The sequence below is a fragment of the Larimichthys crocea genome, chromosome X (genome assembly GCF_000972845.2).
Source record: "Larimichthys crocea isolate SSNF chromosome X, L_crocea_2.0, whole genome shotgun sequence".
Classification (NCBI taxonomy): Eukaryota; Metazoa; Chordata; class Actinopteri; family Sciaenidae; genus Larimichthys; species Larimichthys crocea.
Window position 1 is genome coordinate 8310189 of NC_040020.1, and position 13634 is coordinate 8323822.

At 41.2% G+C, this 13634-nt stretch overlaps 1 protein-coding gene across 3 annotated transcripts in view; it reads right to left on the bottom strand.

Annotated features, from left to right (window-relative positions):
- LOC113746612 (uncharacterized) overlaps positions 1-13634 on the bottom strand; it is a 64423-nt gene that overhangs the window by 47646 nt on the left and 3143 nt on the right. The gene's annotated exons all lie outside the window — the stretch shown is intronic.

Consider the following 13634-nt stretch of genomic DNA (forward strand, 5'->3'; position numbering starts at 1 on the left):
TTTCGGCAAAGAGGAAACAGCCAGGTCGCCGGACTCGCCGCTCTTGTGTTTAGATGTTGCGCCGTCACGTGACTTAGACGCACAAAGCAAATAAACAAAGGGAGTTAGTTAGTCCAAAAAATGATGATTGATGCTGTTTTTGAACAACAAGCTGTAACCTGTAACAGACTAACTAAAGGCTTTAAGGGATGTTAAGTTCTTTACATATTATTTATATTTGTTGTTGTTGAGAATTTTAATTTAATTTCTGTATTATAGTTTCTCAACAGTACTTGTTTGTTTTAATTTGTTTACTGGTTTGCGAGTACTTTTTATTTAAGATTTTTCTGAAAAGATTTGATATCTAGATTTTCTATTTAATTTTAAACTTTGTCCTAATTCTGTCCTGGGTTTTAACTATTTAATGATAAAGAAGGAAATACATAAAAACACTTAAGGTCATGAAAATTAATTGAGATTTTGCAATTCAATGACGCATCCACCTTATTTATTGAAAAGTATTGGTATCAGCGATACTGGCCCGTATTTACTTGGTATCGGATCATACTGAAATACTGCAGGGCTACTGAGGCCACGCCCCCTACCTGCACAGGTGAGTTCTGTACCTGGACCACACTTTAGAGCCCAGAGCACACAGAGACTGTTGAAGACACATGTGAGCTGTTGGACTACAGAATATTGTTCAATAAAATCATTCAAACTTGATAAAGTTCTACTTACAAATAAATCTGTTGAAATGTTTTTTAATTGTTTTATTTTTCATGTTTAGATTCATGTTTGGATATGATTCAGTTTGTTTCAATTACCACCAATTTACACTTAATTTCCATAATTCCCATGAAGTTTCTGATTTGAAAATTTTTCCAAAATTCCAGAGCTTAACTTTCCATGGAAAGTTTCTGGAGAGTTTCTGGAAATCTATCGTCCAACCAGCACCTTTAATGTTTTGGTCTGTTCTCATCGTTCAGACTTAAATAACTTTTATAAATAACGTTTTCACAGTTTATATGATTCTAACACGGTAAGAAGACTTTGTAGTTACATTTGTTTTATTTTGAAAACTGATTAATAATCATTGTTCATCAGAAACAGAGCAGTTATTTTCACTGTCAGTTCATTTGTAATTATTGTTTCAGCTCTAATAAAAAAAAAAAGCCAAAGTTGAAAAATATTAATTAATAATTCAGTCTGGTAATAATAATAATAATAATAATGAATAATTAATTAATAATGTTTGAACTCTCAGACCGAAGCCAAACAACTGTTCAGCTAATTATCATAAAAGACGAAGTAAAACACGTTCACATTTGAAGATCTGAAGAAAAAACAACTCTTATATTATATTTATTTTCTGTCAGTCCACTAGTTGATTATTCTACTCGTTGTTTCAGCCCTAATTAAAGTATCACACCCACTTCCTCCAAACTGAAGTAAACAAACAGAGTTGGTGCTGGCAGCCGCTGACGTGAATGACATGACAACTTTACTGCAGGACGAAGTGTCACCACTAAAAACCTGGCAGCGTCTCAGCACAGCAGATGGCCAAAACCAAACTGCAACGTCACTGCTTAATGAAAAAGGAAAGTTTTAAAAATGTATTATTTTCAAACACAATGTGACTGTGGAGTTCAGCAGCAGATACAGACTCGTATCACAATCACCAGATACCGCACTGAAGGAGGAAACAGCTGAACCGCCGGGCTACCGCGAGGTGCAAATGAACACACAAGGCCGCAGATATCTCTATCAGCTGCGACAGGCAGGTCACATTCCTTTGTTATGTGCTGTCCAACGGACCTTCCCCTGCGGAAAGCTCGGTCTAACTGTGGATACAGCTGCAAAGATGGCTCCGCTGACCACGGCTACAGAAGGCATGGAAAGACAACACATGAGCCGAGACAGAGAGAGGGAGAGAGGGAGGGCGGAAAGAAAGGTTACATTTTTCTGAATGGATGGCAGAGGAGCTGAAAAACCTTGGACGCTGTCATGTAGCCTGTTTGTAGATGGTGTGTGTGTGTGTGTGTGTGTGTGTGTGTGTGTGTGTGCGCGCAAAGGGGAGAGGCAGACAGAGACAGGAAAGAGAATGTAATTCATCTTTAAAAGGGCAGATTCCTGGGTGATGTATGGTGTGCAGAGAGAGTGTGTGTGTGTGTGTGTGTGTGTGTGTGTGTGTGTGTGTGTTGCAGAAATGGGCGTGGGAGGTGTAAGCAAGCTAAGCTACAACTCCTCTTATCGCTCCACAGAGCAATGTGGAGAATGAGGATTCTGGGTTCTGCCCTGCTGATCAAAGACACACATATAAAACACACAAAACACACACACACACACACACAGATGGAATTACAAGCTCAGCAAATAGCGTGTAGGCTGATGCTATGAGCAGTGACAGTATCAGTGATGAAGAACACCACCTGTTTCAAACTTCACACTGAAGATCAGCTCACATCACCTGCACACGACCCGAGCTCGACCAACCGTTGTTTTCATATCGTTTCATATCTGTTTAATAATCCATCGTCACACTCTGTTTATAATACTTTATTTTGAAGTTTTCAGTTATGAAACAGGCAAAGTAGTATAAATATAAATAAACAGGACAAACTAATAAATAATAATAATTATAATACATTAAAGAAAATACATAAAAACTATATATATATTTTTTTGTTTGTTTTTTGTTTTTTAAACCTGGACGTTATAATCAATTTATATTGAACCAGTTTGAGGTTTACGATGGGGGTAATGTTCTGATATACTCAATAAAAGGTGTCGTGTCTCTTTCTTACGACGTGTGATTGTCTCTAAAGGTAAACAGGTCATCACCTGTGATGGGAGGAGTCTGCCTTCCATGCATTTTGTGGAAACCGTAAAAGATATGGAAATTAATTTCCTGGATCTCTGAGTGAATTTCAAGTTTGATGCATTTCCTAAAACACAAAGTTGATAAATTGAAATTCTGACACAAGCTCGACCACAGGTCGAACGCCCCGCTCAGACTCCCGCCTCTCTCATGATCGGTCTTGTTTTGGATACTCTTCCGTTATTGTTAAATCCATCTGGCTAATAAAAAATTATTTCCTCCATCAGTGTCATTTGTTCCCTCCATCGTCACACTCATAATCACTCCTGTTCTTTGAGCCGAAGGTTGTGTTCAGATGACATAATAATAATAACAACAATAATACATTATTTTTAATTTATTATTAATTATCATTTAAGTGCGTAAAAAGCAGAGTTTAACTCTCTGCACTGACCTGTGATCAGGTGAACGGTGTCTCTGTCATTTGTACGTCTGTTCTCAAACTAACTCTCTGTGATTTACAGAGTTTATGATGGACAGTGAAGTAAACTGCTGACAGCTGTAGCTGCTGTTAGCTCAGTTCGTCAGCTTGGCGGTGAGCTCAGAGCGAGACTCGCACGTTGGGTTCCATCTGGTCTCCTCTCGGGTTAGCGTAAGGGGGAAAAGATGCAAGCCCTGCATCGTGTAACAGATTTTAAATAAACGGTGTCTCTGTCATTCGTATGTCTGTTCTGTAACTTTGGGTTTTTTATTGTTTTATTTTGCATGTTAGATTTATGTTGGATATGATCAGTTTGTTTAAATTACCACCAATTTACACTTAATTTCCATAATTCCCATGAAGTTTCTGATTTGAAAAATTTTCCAAACCAGAGCTTAACTTTCCATGGAAAGTTTCTGGAAGTTCTGGAAATTTATCGTCCAACCAGCACCTTAATGTTTTGGTCTGTTCTCATCGTTCAGACTTAAATAACTTTTAAAATAACGTTTTCACAGTTTATATGATTCTAACACGGTAAGAAGACTTTGTAGTTACATTTGTTTATTTTGAAAACTGATTAATAATCATTGTTCATCAGAAACAGAGCAGTTATTTCACTGTCAGTTTATTTGTAATTATTGTTCAGCTCTAATCAGAAATAGTGAAAAAGCCAAAGTTGAAAAATATTAATTAATTCAGTCCGGTATAATAATAATAATAATAATAATAATAAGAATAATTAATTAATAATGTTTTGTTTGAACTCTCAGTCCAAACGACTATTCAGCTAATTATATAGAAGACGAAGTAAAACACGTTCAACATTTGAGATCTGAAGAAAAAACACTTTTATATTATATTTATTTTCTGTCAGTCCACTAGTTGATTATCTACTTGTTGTTCAGCCCTAATAAAGTATCACACCCACTTCCTCCAAACTGAAGTAAACAAACAGAGTCGGTGCTGGCAGCCGCTGACGTGAATGACATGACACTACTGCAGGACAAAGTGTCACCACTAAAAACCTGGCAGCGTCTCAGCACAGCAGATGGCCAAAACCAAACTGCAACGTCACTGCTTAATGAAAAAGGAAAGTTTTAAAAATGTATTTTTTCAAACACAATGTGACTGTGGAGTTCAGCAGCAGATACAGACTCGTATCACAATCACCAGATACCGCACTGAAGGAGGAAACAGCTGAACCGCCGGGCTACCGCGAGGTGCAAATGAACACACAAGGCCGCAGATATCTCTACAGCTGCGACAGGCAGGTCACATTTGGTTATGTGCTGTCCAACGGACCTTCCCCTGCGGAAAGCTCGGTCAACTGTGGATACAGCTGCAAAGATGGCTCCGCTGACCACGGCTACAGAAGGCATGGAAAGACAACACATGAGCCGAGACAGAGAGAGGGAGAGAGGAGAGAGGCAGGGCGGAAGAAAGGTACATTTTCTGAATGGATGGCAGAGGAGCTGAAAAACCTGGGACGCTGTCATGTAGCCTGTTTGTAGACGGTGTGTGTGTGTGTGTGTGTGTGTGTGTGTGTGTGTGTGTGTGTGTGTGTGTGGTGTGGCAAAGGGAGAGGCAGACAGAGACAGGAAAGAGAATGTAATTCATCTTTAAAAGGGCAGATTCCGGGGTGAGTATGGTGTGGCAGAGAGGGTGTGTGTGGTGGTGGGTGTGGTGTGTGGTGTGTGTGTGTGTGTGTTGTGTGTGTGTGTGTTTGCAGAAATGGGCGTGGGAGGTGTAAGCAAGCTAAGCTACAACTCCTCTTATCGCCCACAGAGCAATGTGGAGAATGAGGATTCTGGGTTCTGCCCTGCTGATCAAAGACACACAATATAAAACACACACACACACACACACACACACACACACACACACACAGATGGAATTACAAGCTCAGCAAATAGCGTGTAGCTGATGCTATGAGCAGTGACTATCAGTGAGTGAAGAACACCACTGTTTCAAACTTCACACTGGAAGATCAGCTCACCGCACACGACCCGAGCTCGACCAACGTGTGTTTTCATATCGTTCATCTGTTTAATAATCCATCGTCACACTTGTTTGTTTATAATACTTATTTTTGAAGTTTTCAGTTATGAAACAGGCAAAGTAGTATAAATATGAATAAGGACAAACTAATAAATAAAATAATTAGATAATACATAAAGAAAATACATAAAAACTATATATTTTTTTTTTTTTTGTTTGTTTGTTTTTTGTTTTTTAAACCTGGACGTTAATAATTAATGAACCAGTTTGAGGTTCACAATGGGGTAAGTTTCTGATATACTCAATAAAAGGTGTCGTGTCTTTTCTTACGACATGTGATCGTCTCTAAAGGTAACAGGTCATCACATGTGATGGAGGATCTGCCTTCCATGCATTTTCTGGAACCGTAAAGATATGGAAAATAATTTTCCGGGATCTCTGAGTGAATTTCAAGTTTGTTGCATTTCCTAAAACACAGAGTCGACTAATGGAATCAGCGTTTCCATCATTTCAGTCAGCATGTCGTATATATCATAACAGAATGTTGTTACTTAGCACATTGCCACGTGCAGTGTAACATGGTACCCTGCAATAACACATCTGAAACAGATATTTGAAACTGAGGGATTGGTACCGAGGGGGGGAGTAAAGTTGACACAAGCCGACCACAGGTCCTCGTTATTGGAACGCCCGCTCAGACTCCCGCCTCTCTCCTGATCGGTGTCTTGTTTTGGATACTCTTCCGTTATTGTTAAATAAAAAAGTGTCCATCGTGTTCCCCTCCATTTTTTTCAGGAATGTCTCTCAGTTGTAAATAATACGTCACACTCATAATCACTCCTGTTCTTTGAGCCCAAGGTTGTGTTCAGATGACATAGTAATAACAACAATAATACATATTTTATTTTATTATTAATTATCGTTTAAGTGGACAGTTTTTCAGATTCAGTTTCATAATAAAGAGTTTAACTCTCTGCACTGACCTGTGATCAGGTGAACGGTGTCTCTGTCATTCGTACGTCTGTTCTCAATTGTGTTTACAGAGTTTATGAGGGACAGTGAAGTAAACTGCTGACAGCTGTAGCTGCTGTTAGCTCAGTTCAGCTCAGTTCAGCTCGAGCGCGTACCGCCAAGCTGACGAACTGAGTGTTTGTACCAACAGGCGTTATGGACGACCAGGAAGAAGAAGAGGAGGTAACCAGGCTCAGCAGCTTCTATGGACATGATGGCAGAGGAGAAGAGAGTGAAGAGGACGCTGACGGAGGAAGCTAAGAAGAGAAAAGGAGAGAGTGAGCGAGCAAGAAGCCGCCGGACAAGAGTAAATGTGGGACTGACTTTTAGTGGTTGGTGAGAGCTTGGTGAAATAAAAGGCTGAAAGACAGACGCCGAGCTGGGCTGACTGGGCTGTTGTAATGTAATCAGAGTAAATACTCGAGTACAGCTGGACATAGTTACCACACAGTGGGATTACACTCTTCTCTACATGATGTTGCTTTAAATGGAGTTGCAGCAGAGTGTTTACCTTATGAAAGTTATGTATTATACAAATGAGTTGTAAATCTGTAACTGCACTTTACTCTCGACCGCCTCATCTGTAATTCAGATGCGGATCTCGTCACAATGACTGCCCGTGCACGTGAAGCTGTCATAGAGACGGTGTGTGTGTGTGTGTGTGTGTGTGTTTTAATTCAATAATAAAAAACCCGGCAGTGTCTCTTAATAAGCTGTGTCTTCTGCTCTCACTTCTTCTTTCCCTCCATCTGCTCCCCATCGCTGTCTCCCTCTTAATGCACGTCTGTCTGCATGGGTTCATTCCTCCCCTGCCTCTCACCCTCCTCTCTCCACACCCCTTCTTACTGTATGCGCTCTCCTCCTCCTCCTCCTCCTCCTCCTCTTCCTCCTCCTTCTTCCTCTCTATTTATCTCTTTTCATCTGTCACAGCCTCCTCCTCCCTCCCTTCCTCCCTCCTTCCATCTCCTTTCTTGTATGTGAATAGTGGGTCTGCGGGGTCCTTGTTATCCGGCACCTATCCAGACATCCCTCAGCTGGGAAGCCAGACAGTAAAAAAAAAAAAAAAAAGACGACCAGAGAAGGAGGAGAGACTGACAGCTCGGCAGCTGCTGCAGAGAGACTGACAGGCTGGAGGAAATGTAAGTGGATGTGAGAGAGGCAGCACTGCGAGAACGCTGACGATAAGACAGAGAGGCTGGCAGGTAGGAAGACAGATACAGGCAGGCGAGTAGGAGGCAGACAGGTAGGCAGACACGCAGGTCGTCACGGCCGGTACGTATAGCAGCCGGCGAGCTACGAGCCCAGCATCCCAACGGGCCAGAGGGTCAGTGCGTGTACGGCTGATAAACACTGCCACTGTCTGGGCCTGGCACGGCACTGCAGCCACTGAATGACGCCTGCATGGAGACAGATAACCCTTTAATGACTGCGTGTTCAGACGAAGACACGCAAAACCAAGACGTTACCTCCGCCTGAAGCATGAGACTATAAAGATATCAGAGGAAACATTCAGGTCGGTTTAGGCTCCACATCCAACGTTCAAAATGGAACAACAGCTTCAGCTCACCCACTGCTGCACAGGACAGAGACAGAAAATTCATCTGCAACAATTTGGACCATCAATTTGTTCTTTGCTAAAAAACACAATAAAAAAAAAGTTCTAACTTCTTAAATATGATTATTTGCTGTTTTTTTTAGTCTTCTATGAGCGAATATGTCACTGTATGACAATGTACTGACTACAGGCCAAATAATTAATAAACTAGACAAGAAAATCACTTTCAGCTTCATTTAGAGTGAGAATAATCATCACAACTGTCCCATTTAGTGTAAGGCAGGGGTCTTCAACCAGGGGTCCAAGACCTCTAAGGGATCCGCAGAGGTACTGCGAGGGGGTCCGCCAATTTTTGTCATAATAATTTGACAATCTTCACCAAAATACTGATGAATGTGAGACTGCAGATAACTGAGGATCTACAAACAGTGGAGCCATGTGCACACATACATACAGGGACTTTTTATCAATCATAAACACATACAGGTTAATAACCCAGAAAAAATAAATAATTTAAGTTGAATAAAGTAAATATAAAAGTTATTATAGACCAGGCTTAAAATGTGAAAAATGTTCTGCAAAAACAATCAAGAATAATTTCAAATCTTTAAAATAAAGTTTAGTTTTTTCCATTTCTAAGCTGATTAATTCATTATTAAATAGAAATAACAGAATAAATTGAGTCCGGGCAGCTTTTAAAACTCACTACAGTCAATTTAAAACAATATTATTGTCTCAGGCTGTACAAAGTGAAGCCGACCATGTTTGTAAAATATGAATAAGGCTATATTTAAATACGTTTAATGTGTTAATGTGGAGCTAAACAAACAAAGATGGCACAATCCTTTTAATCCCGCTTCGTAATATCAGAGACAGTTGTGAGAGCGTCCACAGCCAGGACTGAAATATGTCGCTATAATTCAAGTCAGGAGGATTCTCTGTGAGAACACATGTATTTCCTCAACTGCACCCTAATAAAAACCATCGTGTTACAACAAGAATGTCCGAGAATAGTATTACAGACACACTTAGGAAGTGGATTTTACCAGACGCAGGCTTGTAGCAATAGTGCAACGCTCCAGTTTCACCATATTGTGAAGATTTCACTCCAGGCGAACGCCCCCTGATTCCCATCACACTGACTCAGCGAAATCTGCTGCCCTTCCTCTGTTCACCAGATGTGGCAACGAGCTATATCGACCCCAAAAAAACTCTAAATATGCTAAAAGTTCATTCTAAAATATCTCGAATATAGAACGGGAGCACGGGGTTAAGGCGCAGACACATTTCAGTCTGTAACCGTCAGGAGCATTGCAGCACTTTTCTGTTTCATCACACAGTTTGGAAACAGCGTGATTGATCATCGGGCGACTGTAACCTTTGCCGTCACTGCTGCCAGCTATTTCCACACGCCATGTGATTTCTTTTTTTTCCCTTGATGGTCTGTCACCCAGATCTCTACACCCTGGCTGGCTGGCGTCCTACTGGGTCAAGTCACAATGACAGGAAAGCCGTGAACCTTCTTCTCTGGGAGGGATACAGATACAGCCTCTGAGAAATCGATGTTCACATCCTCGGCCTAAAACAAGCCATTAAAAAACTATCCACCATTTCCAGAAAGTTGAGAGAATTTAAAATGCCAAGCAGTCATTAAATTTAATGTTGCCAAATTTCTCTGAAGAAATCAAATAACACTGGCATGGATCGAGCCTGACTGAGGCAAATTTTCCAAAAGGGGCCGTGTAGTTTCCATCTTTTACCAATTTCACTAGTGGACTCCAGATAATTGTTCTAATTTACCAGAATCCCTGCAACAAAAAAACAGCCAATTTATTTATGTTTGTGTTCTGGTTAGCTCTGGCTGCGGTTACCTAACCACAGGCATCTTTCCTGTACTTGCCAACAACATACCGTTACAAGATCAATCAAGACAGAAGGCACAGAAAACGACCAGACGTGCAGAGGAGAGACGAAAAACAAGGCCGTGACTTGGAGGTGAGTCACGGAGGAGGAAAAGCTTCGAGCTCAGTTCCTGTCTTTACCGGGAGCGCACGATTCATCATGCACTGCATGAGGTCACGTAAAGACAGGACTGCATACGGTTTATTACTTACTGTTTGTCCAGAAGAATTTCTGTGGTGGTCATTCCTCCCCATCGTTGACCTAATTACACAATAAAAGCCTCTGCATTACAAGGGCTTATGCATATTGTTATAAAACACCACATGTTTAGTTTCCTGGTTGGCTAATGTTAAAAAGACTTCTCTCATATAATAGATTTCTCTTCTTCCAAATATGTATCAATTTCCCAAAGGGGGTGCAGGTTTATTTGTGGGCTTAAATAGAATATTAGTGCCCAAACATGTTAAACCTCACACAGCGTCTTAACTTTGCAGAGTATCTGAAACCTGTCCGTCGTTACGTGCGTCTCGTGACTGTCCAAGCTCAATCTGATCTCTCCTTTGGAGTGCTATCACTTCATTAACCTACAGTTGTACTCTACAGAATTTGAATTATTTAAACTACAGGGCATCACAGAATAGCATTTAACAACATTCAACATAGCAGTAACTTACATCTTACTATGTAATTTAACACAGCTTGCAGTCTGTTCTCATAGTTGTGGACGAGGCCTTTTTTTGGTCGTCTTGCATGAACTGCACGTTTCAGATCTGAGGTCAGGAGATTGTGATGACCTTCTCTTTCTTCTGCTGGAGCCACTGGAGGGTTGACTCAGCCACAGCTTTCAGGCTGATGAATTCAAGCTGCATTTATCTTTACTTCAGTGTTAACTAAATGTCCTGTGCCGCTGTAGCTCACACACCCCAAAACATCAGAGATCCACCTCCATGCTTCACAGGCCAAAGCTGAATTTTGGTAGTAATTATAATACTTTCAAAAAGTAAATGGCTTCATCTGACAACTGTCCCTAAATAAAGGTTTTCATCAAGATCAGTCAGATTAAAAAAAATAAAAAGGCTAATATTTCACAAATTCTGCCAGGGGGATGTAAACTTATGAGCTGTATATCAAACAAATCATATGAAAAGACCAAAATCGTACCCAATGGTTCCTACTTAAGTTGTGAATCCTAAAAATAAGACCACAAATATAGATTAAGAATCATTTCGCCGGTGGTCTGTTCGCTGCATTTACCACTCATACCTACAGCGAGGCCGGGCATCGGACCAAGGCTTCCTCAACAGGAAGGATTCATCACGACGTAGGCAAACAGCGATTCTTATGACCAATCTGCCCCGACCACGGCGTGTTTGCTTTGGTTGGTTAAACTAACCACAGTCCTCCTTCCTGTCCTGCCCCCCGTCTCCTGGATCTCTTCCTGTGCCAGGCTAACAAACCATTATGGTACCAGATCAATCAAGACGTTGAATGCTAAATGACTGGTCACGCTGGAAACAGATGAAATGACGGGTGGTGATTCACGTCGAAGAAATGTGGCATTAAAAAGGGCCTGGAGCTTATTTCCCCAAAGCCATCTCAGCACTGGGAAATGAAACAATCAGAGTCTATCCATGTCTCTCATCTATCAATATAATAATGTAACATGGGTGGGTCAACGGACACATACCGTAACTCGGGGTGGATGTTTGGAGGGCGAGCGAGGCCGGTCGCAGCACAGACCTCCAAACACAGGATGTGGACAAAGGGTCTACTGAGACGTATAGAAGGATTAATCACTCACCGAGATTACAACATGCACGAGACATGCTATTCCTAAACAATGTGACTCTGATACCGCCCCCACAGAATTATGACGCATGACTATTACAAGCTACTGCAGCATTCGAGGGGGAAATCCAAAGCAAACACACGTTTTGATGCTGGTTAATAACTGCGAATGCGAAGCAGCCGCTCGCAGAGCTATGAGAATGTGAGCTGCTCCGATGACAATGAGTAACAGATGGGATCTGGGGGAACAGACTGATAGGGCTGAGTGCGACTTTAAATGAGGAAAACAAGCGTTTACTCTGAAAGAAAAGAGGTCACATGAAAGTGAAAACAGTTAGTGGAACACGTCCTGTCATAGAAAACAGCTACGAGGCTTAATCTCACGATGACGTGACCAATCTGACTCTGGGTTTCTGCGTTCAGATGATAGTTATTCATGCCCACGAGTATTTGTTGAACCGTCTCTGATCAAACAAATAACACATGTGAGTTCGACTCTGGAGTGGCTTTTTCGCTCTGGGACGAGCCAAGTTTGCAAAGCGTGATCATCGGCCGAGTAAATTAAGACTGACGTTCAGACAGGCATCCATCCACACTCTGAACCACTTATCGTGCTCGTGGTTAGATGGGCTGATCTATGAGGCCATCATGTGTAGACAAAGGAACACGCAACTGAAGGACATTCAAACTGAGACACTTCTCCACCTGGAAGGAGCATTAAAGGAGTATTTAAAGGTACAGTGTGTAGAAATGTAGTGCCATCTAGTGGCGAGATTGCGTGTGTGTAGAAGAATCTACGGGGGCCTTCAAGTACCAAAAGAGGTCATAGTCACACCTTTTTAATCAAATATCAACCTCTCTGCATACCTGAGATAACTATACTGTACATATTCATATGTAGCCATGTACACGCACATCCTGTAGTCCTGTCTGCACCACAGTCCTACAACACTCTTGTTTCACTATGTACTGTGTATATCAGGGGTCTCCAAACTACGGCCCGCGGGCCACATCCGGCCCGCCTAAACAACTGGAGTGGCCCACTTACGATTCCAAACAATCCGTCTAAACATGGCCTATTTTTCAAAATTGCATTTTCCTATTATAGTTATCATAGTTGGCATTCTAATTAAAATCCACCTTATTTAAAAACTATTTATTTATTTTCAACTATTTCAAAAAAAAAGCCAGCAAAATCCTGGTGGGACTGATATCATTTCCGGTTATAGACAGAAAGGCAAGTTGATGTGGGCCACACCGAAAAAAGTTTGGAGACCCCTGGTGTATATGGTTGAAATGACAATAAAACACTTTTAACCTATATATGTAAATATAAAAAGGTGAAATCTGAGGTAATAAAAAATATATATTTGTTTAAAAAGATGATTATATATCAGTTAAAAAAAGAAAACATGTCATGTGTGTCTTATTTCTGACACTGTCTGAAAATGGGACTTAAACCAAAGGTGATCAGTTACTGTTCAAACCTCATCTGATGTGTCCGTGATGATCATCATCACCACTCCTCCATTATATCCTCCTCCTCCTCAACACCAACAATGAAACTCACACAGAAGGCTGCGGCACATCAACAGCTGCTTCGATAGAGCTGATGTTACAAACTTAAGATTTAAAAAAAGACACAACTCAAACCTCGATCTATTATTGACACGGTGTCTGTGCACATGAATGATTTAGTATTGTTGAATGAGATTAATCAGCTGCGTATCAGTTGCCTCCATCTTTAGCTGCATCGGGCTGAAATGTGGTTTGAGCAGCGAGCACGTAACTGCCTCCGTCTCCTTCTCCTTGGGAATGAACCCATTGAACTCCCATAGGTGTGTGAGTAACTCAGAGAAAAACAAAACCTGACAGCAACTCTCCCATCTGGTGGCCAAAAGCTGCCATCGCGTCTTAAGAATCCACCAGAAATGAAAACAGAGTGAATCTGAGTTCATGTGAGCGGAGGAGCTGCTCGTCCTTCACCACCCTGCCACACAGGTGGAGCTCAGGCCGACAGGTGGAGAGAAACATGCACAGTTTGACCACAAGGCAGAAGAAAAATTGATTTATTGTAATTGTGAAAATGAAAACGAAGG